The sequence below is a fragment of the Eleutherodactylus coqui genome, chromosome 8 (genome assembly GCF_035609145.1).
Source record: "Eleutherodactylus coqui strain aEleCoq1 chromosome 8, aEleCoq1.hap1, whole genome shotgun sequence".
In the NCBI taxonomy this organism is placed as follows: Eukaryota; Metazoa; Chordata; class Amphibia; order Anura; family Eleutherodactylidae; genus Eleutherodactylus; species Eleutherodactylus coqui.
Genome location: NC_089844.1, coordinates 18,066,783 through 18,089,326, shown reverse-complemented (window position 1 = coordinate 18,089,326; position 22,544 = coordinate 18,066,783). Strand labels below are relative to the sequence as shown.

The following is a 22,544-nucleotide window of genomic DNA, read 5'->3' as shown; positions in this document are numbered from 1 at the left end:
CGACAGAGTCCGGGGCGGGCCTCTCCGCAGCCAATACAATCACACGCTTTCAGACGTTGACCAATCAGAAGAGTAATCCTTTTCAGCAAGTCAGAGTGACAGCGTAGTTCGGGCACATAAACAAGGCGCAGGGCGCATGCTCGTCGCGGTGCTTCCTGGGAGATGTAGTGTTTTACAGACATTCTTGGGGTTTTGGGGCCGAAAGGTGTTATAAAGTTCAGAATAAGTGCAGAAATTATACTGAGAACTCGGGGTCCCTCTTACTGTAAATGGGAAGGAAGAACTGGCAAAGCCCAAGACCCCCATAACAGTGCGTCATCCACAGATCCCCCATAACAGTGCGTCATCTACAGATCCCCCATAACAGTGCGTCATCCACAGATCCCCTATAACAGTGCGTCATCCACAGATCCCCATAACAGTGCGTCATCCACAGATCCCCCATAACAGTGCGTCATCTACAGATCCCCCTATAACAGTGCGTCATCCACAGATCCCCATAACAGTGCGTCATCTACAGATCCCCCTATAACAGTGCGTCATCCACAGATCCCCCATAACAGTGCGTCATCCACAGATCCCCCATAACAGTACGTCATCCACAGATCCCCATAACAGTGCGTCATCCACAGATCCCCCATAACAGTACGTCATCCACAGATCCCCATAACAGTGCGTCATCCACAGATCCCCATAACAGTGCGTCATCCACAGATCCCCATAACAGTGCGTCATCTACAGATCCCCCTATAACAGTGCGTCATCTACAGATCCCCCATAACAGTGCGTCATCTACAGATCCCCCATAGCAGTGCGTCATCTACAGATCCCCCTATAACAGTGCGTCATCTACAGATCCCCCATAACAGTGCGTCATCCACAGATCCCCCATAACAGTGCGTCATCTACAGATCCCCTATAACAGTGCGTCATCTACAGATCCCCTATAACAGTGTGTCATCCACAGATCCCCCACAACAGTGCGTCATCCACAGATCCCCCATAACAGTGCGTCATCCACAGATCCCTCATAACAGTGCGTCATCCACAGATCCCCCATAACAGTGCGTCATCCATAGATCCCCTATAACAGTGCGTCATCTCCAGATCCCCATAACAGTGTGTCATCCACAGATCCCCTATAACAGTGCGTCATCCACAGATCCCCTATAACAGTGCGTCATCTACAGAACCCCCCATAACAGTGCGTCATCCACAGATCCCTATAACAGTGCGTCATCTACAGATCCCCCCATAACAGTGCGTCATCTACAGATCCCCATAACAGTGCGTCATCCACAGATCCCCCATAACAGTGTGTCATCTGCAGATCCCCCATAACAGTGTGTCAGCCACAGATCCCCCATAACAGTGCGTCATCCACAGATCCCACATAACAGTGCATCATCCACAGATCCCCATAACAGTGTGTCATCTGTAGATCCCCCATAACAGTGTGTCATCTGTAGATCCCCCATAACAGTGCGTCATCCACAGATCCCCATAACAGTGCATTATCCACAGATCCCCCATAACAGTGTGTCATCCACAGATCCCCCATAACAGTGCGTCATCCACAGATCCCCTATAACAGTGCGTCATCCACAGATTCCCCATAACAGTGCGTCATCCACAGATCCCCCATAACAGTGCGTCATCCACAGATCCCCATAACAGTGCGTCATCCACAGATCCCCCATAACAGTGCGTCATCTACAGATCCCCCCATAACAGTGCGTCATCTACAGATCCCCCCATAACAGTGCGTCATCCATAGATCCTCATAACAGTGCGTCATCCATAGATCCTCATAACAGTGCGTCATCCATAGATCCTCATAACAGTGCGTCATCCACAGATCCCCCATAACAGTGCGTCATCCACAGATCCCCCATAACAGTGCATCATCTGTAGATCCCCCATAACAGTGTGTCATCTGTAGATCCCCCATAACAGTGTGTCATCTGCAGATCCCCCATAACAGTGCGTCATCCACAGATCCCCATAACAGTGCGTCATCCGCAGATCCCCCATAACAGTGCGTCATCTACAGATCCCCCACAACAGTGCGTCATCCACAGATCCCCCATAACAGTGCGTCATCCACAGATCCCCTATAACAGTGCGTCATCCACAGATCCCCCATAGCAGTGCGTCATCCACAGATCCCCCTATAACATTGCGTCATCCACAGATCCCCATAACAGTGCGTCATCCACAGATCCCCATAACAGTGCGTCATCTACAGATCCCCCTATAACAGTGCGTCATCCACAGATCCCCCATAACAGTGCGTCATCCACAGATCCCCCATAACAGTACGTCATCCACAGATCCCCATAACAGTGCGTCATCCACAGATCCCCCATAACAGTACGTCATCCACAGATCCCCATAACAGTGCGTCATCCACAGATCCCCATAACAGTGCGTCATCCACAGATCCCCATAACAGTGCGTCATCTACAGATCCCCCTATAACAGTGCGTCATCTACAGATCCCCCATAACAGTGCGTCATCTACAGATCCCCCATAGCAGTGCGTCATCTACAGATCCCCCTATAACAGTGCGTCATCTACAGATCCCCCATAACAGTGCGTCATCCACAGATCCCCCATAACAGTGCGTCATCTACAGATCCCCTATAACAGTGCGTCATCTACAGATCCCCTATAACAGTGTGTCATCCACAGATCCCCCACAACAGTGCGTCATCCACAGATCCCCCATAACAGTGCGTCATCCACAGATCCCTCATAACAGTGCGTCATCCACAGATCCCCCATAACAGTGCGTCATCCATAGATCCCCTATAACAGTGCGTCATCTCCAGATCCCCATAACAGTGTGTCATCCACAGATCCCCTATAACAGTGCGTCATCCACAGATCCCCTATAACAGTGCGTCATCTACAGAACCCCCCATAACAGTGCGTCATCCACAGATCCCTATAACAGTGCGTCATCTACAGATCCCCCCATAACAGTGCGTCATCTACAGATCCCCATAACAGTGCGTCATCCACAGATCCCCCATAACAGTGTGTCATCTGCAGATCCCCCATAACAGTGTGTCAGCCACAGATCCCCCATAACAGTGCGTCATCCACAGATCCCACATAACAGTGCATCATCCACAGATCCCCATAACAGTGCGTCATCCACAGATCCCCCATAACAGTGCGTCATCCACAGATCCCCCATAACAGTGCGTCATCCACAGATCCCCCATAACAGTGCGTCATCTGTAGATCCCCCATAACAGTGCGTCATCCACAGATCCCCATAACAGTGTGTCATCTGTAGATCCCCCATAACAGTGTGTCATCTGTAGATCCCCCATAACAGTGCGTCATCCACAGATCCCCATAACAGTGCATTATCCACAGATCCCCCATAACAGTGTGTCATCCACAGATCCCCCATAACAGTGCGTCATCCACAGATCCCCTATAACAGTGCGTCATCCACAGATTCCCCATAACAGTGCGTCATCCACAGATCCCCCATAACAGTGCGTCATCCACAGATCCCCATAACAGTGCGTCATCCACAGATCCCCCATAACAGTGCGTCATCTACAGATCCCCCCATAACAGTGCGTCATCTACAGATCCCCCCATAACAGTGCGTCATCCATAGATCCTCATAACAGTGCGTCATCCATAGATCCTCATAACAGTGCGTCATCCACAGATCCCCCATAACAGTGCGTCATCCACAGATCCCCCATAACAGTGCGTCATCCACAGATCCCCCATAACAGTGCGTCATCTACAGATCCCCCATAACAGTGCGTCATCCACAGATCCCCCATAACAGTGCGTCATCCATAGATCCTCATAACAGTGCGTCATCCATAGATCCTCATAACAGTGCGTCATCCACAGATCCCCCATAACAGTGCGTCATCCACAGATCCCCCATAACAGTGCATCATCTGTAGATCCCCCATAACAGTGTGTCATCTGTAGATCCCCCATAACAGTGTGTCATCTGCAGATCCCCCATAACAGTGCGTCATCCACAGATCCCCATAACAGTGCGTCATCCGCAGATCCCCCATAACAGTGCGTCATCTACAGATCCCCCACAACAGTGCGTCATCCACAGATCCCCCATAACAGTGCGTCATCCACAGATCCCCTATAACAGTGCGTCATCCACAGATCCCCCATAGCAGTGCGTCATCCACAGATCCCCCATAACAGTGCGTCATCCACAGATCCCCCATAACTGTGTGTCATCCACAGATCCCCCATAACAGTGCGTCATCCACAGATCCCCCATAACAGTGCGTCATCCACAGATCCCCTATAACAGTGCGTCATCCACAGATCCCCTATAACAGTGCGTCATCCACAGATCCCCATAACAGTGCGTCATCCACAGATCCCCCATAACAGTGCGTCATCCACAGATCCCCTATAACAGTGCGTCATCCACAGATCCCCCCATAACAGTGCGTCATCCACAGATCCCCCCATAACAGTGCGTCATCCACAGATCCCCTATAACAGTGCGTCATCCACAGATCCCCTATAACAGTGCGTCATCCACAGATCCCCATAACAGTGCGTCATCCACAGATCCCCCATAACAGTGCGTCATCCACAGATCCCCTATAACAGTGCGTCATCCACAGATCCCCCCATAACAGTGCGTCATCCACAGATCCCTATAACAGTGCGTCATCTACAGATCCCCCCATAACAGTGCGTCATCTACAGATCCCCCCATAACAGTGCGTCATCCACAGATCCCCCCATAACATTGTGTCATCCACAGATCCCCATAACAGTGCGTCATCTACAGATCCCCCTATAACAGTGCGTCATCTACAGATCCCCCATAACAGTGCGTCATCTGTAGATCCCCCATAACAGTGCGTCATCCACAGATCCCCTATAACAGTGCGTCATCCACAGATCCCCTATAACAGTGCGTCATCCACAGATCCCCATAACAGTGCGTCATCCACAGATCCCCCATAACAGTGCGTCATCCACAGATCCCCTATAACAGTGCGTCATCCACAGATCCCCCCATAACAGTGCGTCATCCACAGATCCCCCCATAACAGTGCGTCATCCACAGATCCCCTATAACAGTGCGTCATCCACAGATCCCCTATAACAGTGCGTCATCCACAGATCCCCATAACAGTGCGTCATCCACAGATCCCCCATAACAGTGCGTCATCCACAGATCCCCCCATAACAGTGCGTCATCTACAGATCCCCCCATAACAGTGCGTCATCCACAGATCCCCCCATAACATTGTGTCATCCACAGATCCCCATAACAGTGCGTCATCTACAGATCCCCCTATAACAGTGCGTCATCTACAGATCCCCCCATAACATTGTGTCATCCACAGATCCCCCATAACAGTGCATCATCTACAGATCCCCCATAAGGCTGGGTTCACACAGGGCGGATTTGTCGCGGTTTTACTGCGGTTTTTCCGTTGCGGTGTTGACGCAGAAGAACTGCTTCTGCAACAAAACCGCTTCAAAGGTGAATTTCGGCTTGCGGATTTTGCTGCGGATTTTTGTGCGGAAAAATCCGCAAGCGTTTTTTTCTGCAGCGCTTTTTTACTTTTGCTGCGTATTTGATGCGGTTTTGGCTGCGTCCATAGAGGTCTATGGACAAAAAAGCGCCGCGGAAACGACCGTAGAATGAACATGCTGCATCTTTTAAAACCGCACCACAGCTGCATTTCCGCATAACAGTGCGTCATCTGTAGATCCCCCATAACATTGTGTCATCCACAGATCCCCCATAACAGTGCGTCATCTGTAGATCCCTAAATGACTGTGGCCCCCGTACAGTATAATGAAGGAGACCCCCGGCAGTACAGGCGGACGGCTGCAGACACGGTCCATCTGTTACAACACAAACATAACTTCTGCCGCAGGAAGACTACAACTCCCACAATGCAATGCTTTTAGCAAGAAGCTGGAGGTAGAAATTGTGCTGTTTGCAGAGCTCAGTGCAAGATGGCTGCTTCCAGGGGTGCAGTGTGGCTGTCAGGGGCCACCAGGAGCTGCTGGGGTAACGATGCACATGACTAGAGATGGGGGTTGTGCATGTGTGCTGCAGGGGGCGCTGCTGGGTGTGACGGCTGCTGCACCTCATAGAGGACAAGTAAAGGGCACAGCTGCCGCCTGCAGCTGGGGAGGGTGTGCTGGGCTTTATAGTGCACCTATAGGTGTGTGTGTACGGTGCTGATATGTCCCCCTCCTCGCACGGTACGGCTGTACGCTGGTTGTAGGGCGCAGGATTGGCTGCTGCGCTGTATACGTATGTCCTGTCCTGTATGTATACGCGTGGCTCCAGTAATGGCGGCTGCTCACGTGTTCTCCGTGATGGATGGCGTGTTTAGGCGTGTTACTAGCACACGTCCATAACCAGAATGTACGCTGACCGGCCACTTTATTAGAGACCCCCCATCTAGTGGCGTTGGACGCATTTGGCCATCAGAACCGCAGTGATTCTTCGTGGCGTAGATTCCACTTGGTGATGAAATGGTTCTGCAGGAATATCGGCCCCTGCGGACAGGAAGCTTCTTGTAGTTGCTGCAGATTAGATGGCGGTGCTGACATGTTCTGACCGGCTGACAGCAAGGGGTCAGCGATTCATGCTGCTTGTGCCAAATTCTGACCTCCCATCAGCAACAGAAATCTGGACCCATCTGACCAGGAGATGTTTTCCCGCTGCTCAGTGATACAAGTTTTGCGCTCTTTTGCCCGCTGGAGTCTTTCTGTTTCTCTTAGACACAATGGTGCTGAACTGGTGGTCTGATGTTATAGCCCATCCGTGCGGGGAAAGGGCGAGTTGTGCGTTCGGACACGTTAGTTGGAGCTCCAGCGTTGTATTCAGCTGACTGTGCAGCCTGTTGGTCAGAACGATTCCTAACATCCTCCTCTGACCCCTTTCTGTGACAAGTCATTTCCACGCACAGAATCCCCTTTCTGTAGATTTTCTTCCTCGATCGCGCCATTCTTGCTAAATTATCCACTCCGTTAAATGAGAAACCCCCCCGTTTGGCGGTGAGCCCCCGGCTAGTCTAGCACCGATGACCGGCCTTGTTGGAAGTCGCTCAGATCGTTGGATTTTCCCACCTAATGTGGATTCACACTGAAACTGATCCATAGAAAACTTTTCACGTGATTTTATGCCGCACTCCGGGGAATATTTTCCATACAGGGAAGCGCCAACCGCGGGCTCTAATAAAGGGGCCGGTCATGTTTCCTATATGTTACAAGCTGATGCTCTGCACTATTCTACGTGTTCAGTATGCCGGGTATAATCCTTAGTTTACGCCATTTTTCTTGCTGCAGAATATTACAGGTTGGCCGCCACCACAAAGCTTTCGAACAGAAAATCAAATCTGTTCAAGTGTGTACAGACCGCTGCACGGTACTCCTCGTATGTCTGTAGTGTGTGCAGACCGCTGCACGGTACTCCTCGTAGCTCTGTAGTGTGTGTGCAGACGGCTGCACGGTACTCCTCGTAGCTCTGTAGTGTGTGTGCAGACGGCTGCACGGTACTCCTCGTAGCTCTGTAGTGTGTGTGCAGACGGCTGCACGGTACTCCTCGTAGCTCTGTAGTGTGTGTGCAGACGACTGCACGGTACTCCTCGTAGCTCTGTAGTGTGTGTGCAGACGGCTGCACGGTACTCCTCGTAGCTCTGTAGTGTGTGTGCAGACCGCTGCACGGTTCTCCTCGTATCTCTGTAGTGTGTGCAGACCGCTGCACGGTACTCCTCGTATCTCTGTAGTGTGTACAGACCGCTGCGCGGTACTCCTCGTATCTCTGTAGTGTGTACAGACCGCTGCACGGTACTCCTCGTATCTCTGTAGTGTGTGCAGACCGCTGCACGGTACTCCTCGTATCTCTGTAGTGTGTACAGACCGCTGCACGGTGGTACTCGTATCTCTGTAGTGTGTACAGACCGCTGCACGGTACTCCTCGTATCTCTGTAGTGTGTACAGACCGCTGCACGGTACTCCTCGTATCTCTGTAGTGTGTGCAGACCGCTGCACGGTACTCCTCGTATCTCTGTAGTGTGTACAGACCGCTGCACGGTGGTACTCGTATCTCTGTAGTGTGTACAGACCGCTGCACGGTACTCCTCGTATCTCTGTAGTGTGTACAGACCGCTGCACGGTACTCCTCGTATCTCTGTAGTGTGTGCAGACCGCTGCACGGTACTCCTCGTATCTCTGTAGTGTGTGCAGACCGCTGCACGGTACTCCTCGTATCTCTGTAGTGTCTACAGACCGCTGCACGGTACTCCTCGTATCTCTGTAGTGTGTGCAGACCGCTGCGGGGTACTCCTCGTATCTCTGTAGTGTCTACAGACCGCTGCGCGGTACTCCTCGTGTCTCTGTAGTGTGTACAGACCGCTGCACGGTACTCCTCGTATCTCTGTAGTGTGTACAGACCGCTGCGCGGTACTCCTCGTATCTCTGTAGTGTGTACAGACCGCTGTGCGGTACTCCTCGTATCTCTGTAGTGTGTGCAGACCGCTGTGCGGTACTCCTCGTATCTCTGTGGTGTCTACAGACCGCTGCACGGTACTCCTCTTATCTCTGTAGTGTGTGCAGACCGCTGCGCGGTACTCCTCGGGTCTCTGTGGTGTCTACAGACCGCTGCGCGGTACTCCTCGGGTCTCTGTGGTGTCTACAGACCACTGCGCGGTACTCCTCGTAGCTCTGTAGTGTGTACATACCACTGCATGGTACTCCTCGTAGCTCTGTAGTGTGTACATACCACTGCACAGTACTTCTTGGTCTCTGTTGATATAATTCACTATACATGTACCATTTTTTTTTGTATACTTTCAGGCGCGTTTCCAGGCTTGATCTACAGAAGGACCCCCTGCCCAAGATCCCCAATTGCTGAGAATGCCAAATCCATGCACACCACATCTGCATTACATGCAGCTCCAAAGAATAAGGACCCTGCCTACAGGACTAGCGTGTACTTTAAAGGGGGCGCTTCTTCTGACAATGCCATGAAGAAAATAGGGTGGGCATGGTAAGTAGAACTGCGCATGAATGTACAGGGAACCTGTCCCTCCGGCCTGAAGCTCGGGGATGCATGCTTTACGCTTGCCCGCTTCCTGCTGCCCACTGCTGAAATCCTTGTGCTGGACAGACATTTCCTTTAACCCCTTAAAGAAGCTGCCATTTTTTTCAGTTTTTCCTCCTCCCTTTTAAACAATGCTAACGGTTTTATTTCTCCACCGACTCGCCTGTCTGCGGGCCGAGAGGTTTCTGGGGGACGAGTCGTATTTTTTTAATGGTTCTATATATTGTACCATATAATTTACTGAAAAACTTTAAAAAAATTCTAAGTGGAGTGAAATGGGAAAAAGGGGGGTCTTGTTTCTGCGTCGTACACACTGCCATGAAAAGCAGGCGATAACTTCATTCTGTGTCGGCACGATTACCACAATGACACGTTTTATATAGTTTTTTGGTTTTTTTCTTGCTGCACTACTTTTTAAAGTAAAATATCTTTGGAAAAAATAAAATTCTTTTCTGCCGCCGTAACGTTTATTTATTTTTCCGTTGACCAACTTGTATGAGGGTTTGTCTCTTTTCGGGATGTCCTGTCGTTTCTAGTCCTACTATACGACTTTTAGATTTTTTTCATATCCAGTATAATAGAACAGAAGACCAGCAGCTCCACAACTGTAGAACCCTTACACGGGGAGGCTTCCCACACTGCACCGCTTTAACGGGAATGGACTCCAGTTCCCACCACGTCCAAACCTTCTTTTACTATAGACCGTAGCAGACTCGTTTAAAGTGCAATAAAATCTGCAAGTTTATTTCTCCATAAACAGGATAAAAGATGAAATATAAGCGCTTCCCTGAAAATCATCAATAAGTGTTAAAAATTTTTTTTTTTAAATTTACTCACCTCCGGCTGGCTCCCCAGCACTGCTGTCCGGCACTTTCAGCAGGCGGGGATTTAAAAATCCCTGTCTCCTGAAAGGGCTGTGCTGATTGGCTGAGCGCTCAGCCAATAGCAGCTAGTGCTTAGCTATTGGCTGAGCGCTCAGCCAATTACAGATAGTGTTTAGCTATTCATTCATGAATGAATAGCTAAGCACAGTCTGTAATTGGCTGAGCGGTCCCTGTGGGGTGGCTTGATAGACTGCCTGTCAATTCGCAGTATGATGTAATACTATAGCATTACATCATACTGCAGGAGCGATCAAAGCATCGCTAGTTGTGGTCCCCCAGGGGGGCTAAAAAAAAAAAGGAAAAATCAAGTTGTTTTTTTTTTTACAATTTATTACAATAAAAAGGTAATAGTTTAAATCGCCCCCTTTTGTCGTATCTATAATAAAAAAAAAAATCTAAATCCTAAAACAAAAATACATATTTGGTATCTCCGCGTTGTAAAAGTCCGATCCATCAAAGCGGCGGATTATCTACCCCGCACGGTGAACATTGTCTGAAAAAAAAAATGCCAGCAATGCACTTTCTCAATCACCGTCTCCCAGAAAAAATGCAATAAAAAGGATCAAAAAGTCATATATATTCTGAAATGGTACCAATGTAAACTACCGGGTGTCTCACAAAAAATGAGCCCCGCACAACTATGTCGACGGAAAAATCAAAAGTTATTGTGCGCAGAAGATGGCGGCAGAAAATAATTGTAAAAAAAATTAAATTTCTTTAAAAAAAATAAAAGTAAAGCAAAAAAAAAAAAAACGATGTAAGTTTGGTATTGTAGTAATCGCACTGACCCTCAGAATACAGCAATCAGGTCATTTGTGTTACAATGTGTCATACTGACAAGAGACTGGGAAGCTGAAGTATGAGGAGCTGCATGCAGGGTTCTGCTTGATCTAGTTGTCCCTCTGACATGGAGGGGGCATTGTGGTCACCGGAGAGTTTCTCTTCTGGCTTAATGGAGACATTTTGATTGTCAGCACAGTAAATTCTAATTATCCAGAACTTCAGCTGGTCGGTGCAGGACGTAATAAAGACATGAAAGTGCAAGAAAAGACTAACTGGGTCCAGGGCATGAGATTGTATTTTAACCAGTATTCATGTTAATGTTCCAAACTGTTGGCATTCCCAAACTGGAGTTCCTGATAATCCAGACAATCTGATAGTCCATCATGTATAGATCTGGTGTGATGCCATCAGAAATATCCTAGTATCTTGTGTATACATACTGCTTCTCCTTCACTGTGTACAAGTATTATACAGAGCTGCACTCACTATTCTGCTGGTGGAGTCACTGTGTACATACATTACTTATCCTATACAGATCCTCAGTTACATCCTGTATTATCCTCCAGAGCTGCACTCACTATTCTGCTGGTAGAGTCCCTGTGTACATACATTACTTATCCTGTACTGATCCTCAGTTACACCCTGTATTATACCCCAGAGCTTTGCTCACTATTCTGCTGGTGGAGTCACTGTGTACATACATTACTTATCCTGTACTGATCCTCAGTTACATCCTGTATTATACCCCAGAGCTGCACTCACTATTCTGCTGGTGTAGTCACTGTGTACATACATTACTTATCCTGTATTATACCCCAGAGCTGCACTCACTATTCTGCTGGTGGGGTCACTGTGTACATACATTACTTATCCTGTACTGATCCTCAGTTACATCCTGTATTATACCCCAGAGCTGCACTCCCTATTCTGCTGGTGGAGTCACTGTGTACATACATTACTTATCATGTACTGATCCTGAGTTACATCCTGTATTATACTCCAGAGCTGCACTCACTATTCTGCTGGTGGAGTCACTGTGTACATACATTACTTATCCTGTACTGCTCCTGAGTTACATCCTGTATTATACTCCAGAGCTGTGCTCACTATTCTGCTGGTGGAGTCACTGTGTACGTACATTACTGATCCTGTACTGACCCTGAGTTACATCCTGTATTATACTCCAGAGCTGCACTCACTATTCTGCTGGTGGAGTCACTCTGTACACACATTACTTATCCTGTACTGATCCTTAATTACATCCTGTATTATACTCCAGAGCTGCACTCACTATTCTGCTGGTGGAGTCACTGTGTACACACATTACTTATCCTGTACTGATCCTGAGTTACATCCTGTATTATACTCCAGAGCTGTGCTCACTATTCTGCTGGTGGAGTCACTGTGTACATACATTACTTATCCTGTACTGATCCTCAGTTACATCCTGTATTATACTCCAGAGCTGCACTCACTATTCTGCTGGTGGGGTCACTGTGTACACACATTACTTATCCTTAGTTACATCCTGTATTATACTCCAGAGCTGTGCTCACTATTCTGCTGGTGGAGTCACTGTGTACACACATTACTTATCCTGTACTGATCCTGAGTTACATCCTGTATTATACTCCAGAGCTGCACTCACTATTCTGCTGGTGGAGTCACTGTGTACACACATTACTTATCCTGTACTGATCCGGAGTTACATCCTGTATTATACTCCAGAGCTGCACTCACTATTCTGCTGGTGGAGTCACTGTGTACACACATTACTTATCCTGTACTGATCCGGAGTTACATCCTGTATTATACTCCAGAGCTGCACTCCCTGTTCTGCAGCAGCTCAGATAATGCACTGTCATTCTTATCGCAGGGCGATCGGCTTTCCTTCCGGCATCCTGCTTTTCTTGTATGCAAAGAACACCGTTGACAAACAGCGGATAGAGCAGATGAAAGCGCGACAGAGGATGAGGGACGCCAACAAGGGGGAATACGTAAGCGAACGGTTCTCCAAGTCGGTGTAGTAGCCAGCACTGCGCCCTCTGCTGGTCATGAGCCGGAATAGAAGTTCAAAGTCTCCATACTAAACGAACCAGGAGTCGCTTTCCTTCTGATTAACCAGTTCCTGTCCAGGAATAGATCCCCATATTGGAGACGCTGGGATATGTTACTGAGCCCTCCTGGATCCAGCGCTGTGTGAGGTGTCGGCAGTCGGACTGATTAAGGCCGATTTCACATCGGTGTCGGAGGGTCCATCGCAGATCCGGATGAGAATAACGAAAGAAAAAGCCATGCATGCCAAAAGCCGGGCAGCTGTGTGGAAACCGAATGGACACCATTACAGTCAATGCCGTCCGGCCGGATTCCCCTTTCCTGCCACCTGCATGGAGTAGGAAAGCGAAATCCCCAACCCAAGTGTGAAGCGGCGCTCCCTACTACTTTATTCTGCTCCATTTTGGGGTCATTAAATTTGTAGTAAAACCTGCGATTTGTGTTCATTTCTCTGAATTATCTAAATATATTGTAGAGTTCCTTTTACCCCAAAGTAATGAAAGTCCTTCATCACCCCACCCCACCCCCCAATCAATATGGCTACTTTAGTGCAGATTTGACCACTGAAAATTTCTTGCAGGTTCTCTGTTGCAGAAGGCGGCCTTCGGATGGCTTTACACGCGGCGCAAATGTTGCCTAATTTTGTGGCTGGTTTTGCTCCACAAATTCCACCATATTTGGAGGAAATTCCTCATATCTCCGCACGGGGAACCGGTCACCACCTTTGAGCCCCATAAACTATGTTATAGGGCTGAGATGTGATGGAACGGTGAGTCCGGGGTGCTGTTTAATACTCACCGGGTGCCCCGTTCCTGCGCTGTGAAGTTGGCGCACACCCTGACTCTTCTCAGCCAGCTCTGGGCATGCGCCCTCTCATTCATCTCTATAGGAGAGCGCTGACTGAGAAGAGTCACGCTGTGTCCACAAGCCAGCATAGCGGGCACACAATGTGGGAACGGGGCACCCGCTATGAAACAGATCTGGCTCCCCGTTTCCTCAACTTTGAGCCCCATAACGTAGTTTATGGAGCTAAAAGATGATGACAGGTTCCCTCCCTTTAAAGGGGAAATCTTACAAAATCCATTTATCACCTATCCACAGGAGCTAGATGACTCATCATAATTACCTACACGATGGACTGTTTGCTAGAGACGGGTTGCACCTTACAAAGACAGGTAAGCATATATTTGGTGGGCGCCTTGCTTCACTCATTAGGAGAGCTTTAAACTAGAACAACATGGAAAAGGAAGTGAAAGGCCAGGTAAAAATATACAGCTAATTAATACATTAGAAGTCGGAAGAAAGAACAAACTTCAGTAGCCTAGAGTTAACCCCCGGTTGCTATCCCTGTGATCTCTCCCAGCAGTAATATGATCAGGTCCCGAGCTACCCCCAGGGAAGGAGATGGTAGAGCCCAGTGACAAGGCCTTTTCTCTACCCCGCTGTCCTTTCGGCTGTGGGCCCGCTCCTTGGACGCTGCAAAAGACAAAACATTCAGAAGGCAAGTAGAGGAGCAAGAGACCCCGATCACAAACTAACATGTTTCTACACAAATGCCCAAAGCATGGGAAACAAACAAGGAGAATTGGAGCTCCTAACACAGGAAGAGAAATATGTCATAGGCATCATGGAAACTTGGTGGAATGATACACATGATTGTAACACAAGGCTTGAAGGATACAACTTATTTATAAGAATCAGACCTAATAAAAGGGGAGGAGGTGTTGTGTTGTATGTTAGGAAAACATTAATCTCCACAGAGATTCAAGCTTCAGAGCTGGGAGTTCTGTAGAAACAGTTTGGGTAAGAATACAAGAAGAGAACAACAGAAAGGACACCATTATAGGCATTTACTATAGGCCGCCTGGACAAGCAGAAGATATGGAGGAACTCCTTCTACATCAGATGGCCAAGCTCTCAAAGAAGCCCAACATAGTGATCATGGGAGAGTTTACCGATCCAGACAATTGTTGGGAATCTCTCCGGTAAAAGTAATGGGTCCAACAAATACTTATCTGCTCTTGCTGACAACTTTATCTTCCAAAAGGTCGAAGAGGAAACAAGGGGATCTGCTATCTTGGATCTAATTCTTACCAACAGAGATGGAATGGCTGGGGAAGTAAGGGTGGCCGGGATCTTAGGAGGCAGGGAGCATAATATGCTTGGATGTTGGATTAAAAGAGGAGCAAGACCTGAGAAAACTCAGACCTCAAGGTTGGATCTCAGAAAGGCAGATATTAAAGGGGTTGTCCCTCGAAACAAAGTGGGGGTATACACTTCTGTATGGCCATATTAATGCACTTTGTAATATACATCGTGCATTAATTATGAGCCATACAGAAGTTATTCACTTACCTGCTCCGTTGCTAGCGTCCTCGTCTCCATGGTGCCGTCTAATTTTCAGCGTCTAATCGCCCGATTAGACGCGCTTGCGCAGTCCGGTCTTCTCCGTGTTGAATGGGGCCGCTCGTGCTGGAGAGCTGCACCTCGTAGCTCCGCCCCATCACGTGTGCCGATTCCAGCCAATCAGGAGGCTGGAATCGGCAATGGACTGCACAGAAGACCTGCGGTCCACCGAGGGTGAAGATCCCGGCGGCCATCTTCGCAAGGTTAGTAAGAAGTCACCGGAGCGCGGGGATTCGGGTAAGTACTATCCGGTTTTTTTTTTAAACCCCTGCATCGGGTTTGTCTCGCGCCGAACGGGGGGGGGGCTATTGAAAAAAAAAAAAAAACCGTTTCGGCGCGGGACAACCCCTTTAATGAACTCAGAAAGAGGAGAGGAAGAATCCAATGGCTGGATGTTCTTAAGGACAGAAATGTCCAAGAAGGTTGGGAAATATTGCGAAATGAGATTCTCAAAGTACAATCATTACCAATCCCTAAAAGAAGGAAGAATGGATAGCGCCGATCGCAAAAAAGTAAATAAAAGTACAAAAAAAGTTAAAGATTCAGATCGGATCCATCAGGGCAGCTGAAAATACTCACCGAGGTCAGCCGCACTGCTCCCCGCTCCCCTGCTGCTCCGGGCCCCGAAGCCGGTCTTCTGCGCATGCGCGCCAGGCGGCATTACGACAGCCACATGCGCAGAAGGCCTGGCGGCGCGGGAGATTTAAAATCTCCTGGCTCCCGGCTCCTGTAGGTAGCCGGGAGGCAGGAGATGTCAGCAGGGACCGCGGTGAGTGGTCCCCGATACCGCGATCGTCGTTATCCAACGGATAACGGCGATCACGGAAAACTGCAAAAAAGTTTTTAAAAAGTAAAGTTTCACCTCCCCTCATGGATCGGATCCATGAGGGGAGGTCAAAATACTCACCTCAGGTCTGCCGATGTCCCCGGTGTTCTGGGACCCGAAGTCCCCTTCTGCGCATGCGCGCCCGATGATTGACATCGGGCGCGTGCACAGAGGGGCTCGAGCCCCGGGAAATTTAAAATTCCTCTGCTCCTGGCTGCCATGTGTAGCCAGGAGCAGAGAGATTATACCGGGGACATGATCACTGTCAGCCAATGGATAGCAGTGATCATGTAAAGTGAGAAAAAATGTGTAAAAAGTAAAAAAAAGTTTTAAAGTTAAAAAAGCGTACGTTTCATCTCCCCTCATGGATTATATCTGTGAGGGAGGATGAAAGTACGTACATAAGGCCCCGGATTAATCCGCGGACCTTACCTCAGCGTCTGCGCACGCGCCCGTCGCCAAAATGGCGGACACATGCGCAAAAGCTGTGGATTGCCAGGATAATTTAAATTCTCCCTGCTCCTGGCTACAAAAGTGAGCCAAGGGCCTGGAGATTTCACGGAGGGCCGTGGTTCCTGGTCACGTGTTCGCCGTTATATAATAAGGGCGATCACGTAAAAGTAAAAAAAAAAATTTGAAGTTTCATCTCCCCTCACCGATGCGATCGGTGAGAGGAGATGAAACTTTTTACCGGAGGCCTCCATATTTGAACTCCGACGCGATCCTCCTCCGTGAACCTTCCCGGATTCTGCACATGCGACCACCGGCAAAATGCTGGACACATGCGCAGGAGTCGGGGAGCCCAGGAAACTTAAAATCTCCTCGCTCTCAGCGACCAACGGTCGCCGACAGCCTGGAGCAGTGACGGATGGCCTCGTTGAGCGGTCCCCAGTCACGTAATAAAAAAGTAGCGATCTACCTTAGGCCGGTCTCACATGACCGGATAGGAATTACGGATTCCGCATGCGTCTGATCTGCGGTATTACGCAGATCAATCGCATTGGATTACACATTTCCGCTCACATTAGCGGGTCAGAATTGTGTAATCCACTCGCAGAAAAGAGAACGCAGCAGGTTCTATTTTACCGCTGATATCGGCAACATAGAACCCATTGTGCTCCATGATCGCGGATATACCCGCAGCCCATACGCGACTACATTGTGTACGGGCTGCGGGTACCTGTGTCATCGCTAAGCGACATACAAGCAAAAAAAAGGTGTAGCGTGCATGACCGCCTGTGTGAGTAGGCAGTTATGCGCAGTACATTACGCGGCCGTACGCAGGGTCACAGCCGGCTCACAGCTGGGATCCACTGCAGGCCTCCGCAAGCGGATTCCACATACGGCCGTGTGAGCTCGGCGTTATTCAGACCGCTACCTGTAATCCGTAATTTACAAGAAGCCCCGGGAACGCTCGCCTTCATGCAGTTCCAGGAGCAGCTTGTTGAGCGCCTTCTGTGTGAGACCGCCGCACCTCCGCAAGCTTACAGAGACTCAGAGTGCCACTTTTTAGGCTGGGTTCACACTGGGCAGATTCCGTGCGGAAATCTCGCGGTTTGGTCGCAGTAAAGAACTGCAAGATTTCTGCCAGGAATCAGCTGCTTCAAAACCCGCGGCACTTAGCCACGGGTTTTGATGCAGCCTGGCTGCTCACTTCTCCGCTGCCGCCGGCGCTCCCATAGAGGAGAGCGCGGCCGCAGCGGATGAATAAAAAATGAACAGCTGCGGCCGGTGAATGCGCACCGCAGCGTCGGCTTTGCCACTGCGGATTCGCCGTCCCGTGTGGACGAGATTTCTGAGAAATCTCGTCCACATGGCTGGCTAATGCTAGGATTAGCAGCCGCAGGTGTATTTGCAGCGTCGAAATTCCAGAAGGAATTTCCGTGGCAAATCCGCCCAGTGTGAACCCAGCCTTACACCCCATCCCTACCACTGAGGTCAAGAAGTACCCCACAAAAAGCATGAGAGATGGGGGGATACCCGGTTTTATTGCCCACTGTACCCATCCCAACCAGCCTCCGTAATTACCCCTGTCTTCGAAAAAAAAACACGTAGTATAAATTATTACTTTTATCTAAGATTTAGGGAACGCCAAAAAGGGCGCGGAGGGGGTGGGGGAGGGGGGGTATTTTTAGGGAGTCCATTTTTTTCCCCGCACAAGTGAGCAATGGGGCCTGGAATGTATTCAGTTGTGCCCTGAAATCCAACGGGTGTTCCTTTCATTATAGGCTTGCCATGGGTCCCGTAAGTGGATTAGGGCCACAATGGGTATGTTTCTGAACACGGGACAAACAGGAGTATCCATTTTGGGGTGAAAGTCCTCATTCAAGTGTGTGCTGTACAAAAAAAAAAACTTTTTAAAATGACACAATTGCCAAAAAAATGAAAATCGTCATTTTTTCCTTCTGCTTTGCTTAGATTTATTCAAAAATTGTAGGGTAAAAATTCTCAGTAGACCTGTAGATGAATTTGTTAGGGGGTCTAGTTTTAAAAACGGGATAATTTGTGTGAGGGTCTCTATGGTTTTGGCCGCTCAAGGGCTCTACAAGTGGGCAATAGGGCATAAAAGGCCTTAAAGGGGTTGTCCTGCAAAAGCAAGTGGGGTTAAGCACTTCTGTATGGCCATATTAATGCACTTTGTAATATACATCGTGCATTAAATATGAGCCATACAGAAGTTATATACTTACCCCCTCCAGTGCTGGCGTACCCGTTTCCATGGTGCCGACCAAACTTCTCCTCTGGTCGCACGAACAGTCGCGCTTGCACACTAAATATTCCTCCTCTTGATGGTCCGGGCTCACGAGCTGCGTCCTGGCTCCTCCCTCTTCTTCGCATCATTGCGTAGCTCCGCCTCCATCACGTGGTGCCGATCAGCCAATGAGGTGGCTGGAATCGGTAGTGGAGCGCAGGCTGGAGAAGAACATCCACGGTGCACCATGGGAGAAGACCCGTGGTGCACTGTGGGAGAAGACCAGCGGCGCCATCTTGGAAAGAAGATTCTTCAAAGCTGCAGAACGGGGACCCAGGTAAGAGACTTTTTAAAAAAAAAAACAAATAGATGCGCTTTTACTGTGTACTATGTGGGGGTCTGTGCAAAAAAAAATTTTACGTTTCGGCGCGGGACAACCCTTTTAATGCAAAATTTCTGTTCTGAAAGCCACCGACTACTCCTTTTATTTTGGGCCCCGTTGTGCACTCAGACATAAGATTAGGGCCACAACGGGTATGTCTCTGAACATGGGAGAAACAGGCGTATCCATTTTGGGGTGTCAATCCTCATTTTCCTGTGCATTATAGCAAAAAAATATAGGTCTTTAAAATGACATTTGTAAAAATATGAAATTTAGTTTTTTCGCCTCTAAATTGCATTAATTCCTGAAAAAAAAAGCTGTGGGGTCAAAATCCTCCTGATCCCCCATAGTGGATACATTAAGGGGTGTAGTTTTTAAAATGGGGTCATTTGGGGGGGTATCTATTATTCTGACACTCCTGAGCCTTTGCAATCTTGGCTTGGTGCCGGAAAACAAAGTGTTCCTCAAAATGTTAATAATTAATGTTAAATTTGTACGTCTCCTAAATGGTTAAAAAAAAACGAAAGTTTTTGAAACGTGCGTTCAGAATGAAGTAAACAGATGAAAATGTATATCTTATCAAAGACTTGTACATTATGTTTGCACATATTTGAGATATTACAGTTGAAAAATGTGAAAGACAATTTTTTTCAAAATTTTCCCAATTTTGGCACTTTTAATAAATATACATAAATTCTATTGGTCTATTTTTACCACCTAAATGAAGTACAACATGTGGCGAAGAAACATTGTCAGAATCACTTGGATATGCAAAACCTTTACAGAGTTATGCTACGTTGAGTGACACGTCAGATTTCCAAAATTTGCCTCCGTCACTAAGGGGTTAACAAGGTACAAAAAGGCAGGAAAAATAGCGGTACAACCCAGCGCCATATCAAGACGCCACTCGCGTCCGCAAACGAGGAGGTGTCCACAAAGCGGCCGTCCTCCAAAGACAGTTTTAACAAGGAGCATGGCTATGCTATGCGACGTAAGGGGTCAGGCGGCAAAAAAAGCCCCTCATTCACCGGCCACGTGCGTCAGGGGGAATATTGCACTGGGCCAAAAACATTAAAGTAGGTCTAATGTAAATATTAAGCACTGGTTTAAATCGCTGGTGTGGTTTACAGACACGAGAAATACCAGATCTACCTGAGTAGAAGCCTAGATTGTGAGCCCAAAAAAGGGGCTGCATGTCCACCCACCGACTTCCTTACACACATACTTACATTCCATGTACAGAGATTCAACCGCGTCTCGGGCGGGCCTGCAGCCGATGACATCAGTCACCTACTTCCTGGTGTCGGGTGAAGTTTGACGGGACCTCCCGCGACACCAGGAAAGAGTGGCAAAGTATGGGGGATGGGAGTTCTAGTGATTTGGATGAGGAGCGGTATGGGGATTATGGTGATAAGTGCATGTATGTAGGTACATACGTGTTTGTATGTATTGTGCCTGTAGCAGCAGCCACAATAAATACTTGAGTATAGCCGATCCAAGTGTTAGCCGAGGTACCTAATATTACCCCTTGGCGTATACTCAAGTCAAATATTTTCCCCAGGTTTTTGGGGTAATAGTAGGTACCTCGGCTTAGACTGAAGTATATCTGATTACATGCAAAAAGGCCTAATGAAATCAGAGCAATCGTTGCATGCAAAGCGTTAACAGCGGGAATCGGTTGTCTCACCCATCCCCGCTGTGGCAGCGGGAGGCCAACTGTCATTAGTAACAGGCTCCTGCAGTAGATGGTGTGGGCTCAGATCTGTAGGCTGTAGATGCAAGTCCATCCCAGAAAGCCGCTTCCTAACGTATACGTACATTCACGTGCTGCAGTGGGAAGCAATTAAAAGGGTTTCCTGGGACTCCAGTACTGATGATCCATGCGCAGTGTAGTGGTGATCTGCCTCTCCGAATCCCTGCCAACCAGCTGATGACCAGTGAGCAGCACCGTACATTGTAGAGTGGATGCGCCTGCCAATGTAGCTCCATCTCATTCCCTTTAACGGAACAGAGCTGCTCTGACCATGTGACCAACAGAGGTGACATCACAGGCCTGAGGGCTCATCTCACCCGCGCAGTTTTTCAGGATCCTCCATCATAATTCTTAGAAAGATAAAGCTTATAAAACGATGAGTCACGGGTAAAAATCAGTTCATAACACGAAGGGTTTCAAGATTGTTGACCCTCGAGGGTCTCTTCACTGTCTGCCAGCCTTCCTGTTCTCAAGGACGTCCGATCTGCAGGAAATGACAAAAAAAATCAGCAGGTTAACATTCACATCCCACCAGTGTTACTGATCCTTAGATCCGCTCCACCCACTTACATTGACCACTACTCCCCCAAACAGGTCAGAAGAATCAGAGACAGCAAGAGATTTCTTTTTTTTCCCCAACAGTCCAGATTTTTTCTGAAGCGTATAACAAGACATTAAGCTAATTTTTATTCAAAGAAGTGCCGCAGCAGCCACGATCAATGTTAACACGGATTGCAACTGTTAACCCTTTAAATGACGCTGTCGATTCTGACAGTTGCATTTCAATGCTGTTATTGGTGTTGTGAACCAACCGTGATGTACAGTTCGGTTTTCATGGCAGCCTGGGGCACCGAGGGTTGCCATGGTTGATTACCTATCAAGACTTGCCTGTGGCATTACTCCATAATACGGTAGTATGGGTGATCAAATTATCACAGGTGCAGGCCCTTTCACATACTAATAGCAAAATATATATATATTAGTATTCAGCGCTGCGGATGTGTCGTGCAGCACTCAATCGGCAATTGCACAGTAGCCGCCGGCGCTCTGTGATGACCTCGATCATTGCTCACTGCAGAAGTGGCACGGGACGGACGGCTTCTATTGACTTCAATGGAAGCCGTCTTTGTGTAGCCCACACCACAGTTCTGCATGCTGTGATTTACACCTGCGAGCGGATTCTCAAAGCAAGCGGTGGGCGGTATTTGCTGCAGAATCCCGCTGCTGCAGTGCAGATCCGCCTGTATGCAGTAGGCCTAAACCGTCCTGACCCCAAGAATAAAGTAATTATGGCATTTCTCGGGACCCCACTGACAATGTGAACACAGCACTGCCCCTTTAATGTAAACCTGTGACTCTTCCGCTGCAAATGGTTATAACCGGGATGGAATGTTGTGAAGAGAATCTAGACTGGTAATTACACTGAAATATATTTTTTTTTATTTTACACACACATTCCTAAAAGTGGTGCTTAATGACGCGGCCCCAAGTATTGTTGTGTCCCGTCCCCCCCACCCCTTTTAAAAACTAACTCCAAATTATTAAACAGCATGTATGCAAGTACTTGGATGAGAATGGAGTAATTAATGTAGATTCAGCATGGGTTTGTAACAAACAAGGCATGCCAGATGAATCTCATAGCCTATGACAGAATCACTG

General features: G+C 48.3%; 1 long non-coding RNA gene across 1 annotated transcript; it reads left to right on the top strand.

Annotated features, from left to right (window-relative positions):
- The first annotated feature begins 5,944 nt into the window (after nt 1-5,944).
- LOC136576160 (uncharacterized) lies at nt 5,945-13,259 on the top strand. The gene is made up of 3 exons (XR_010786314.1): nt 5,945-6,059; nt 8,858-9,050; nt 12,648-13,259. It is a non-coding gene; the product is annotated as an uncharacterized lncRNA (long non-coding RNA).
- The last annotated feature ends 9,285 nt before the right edge of the window (nt 13,260-22,544 follow it).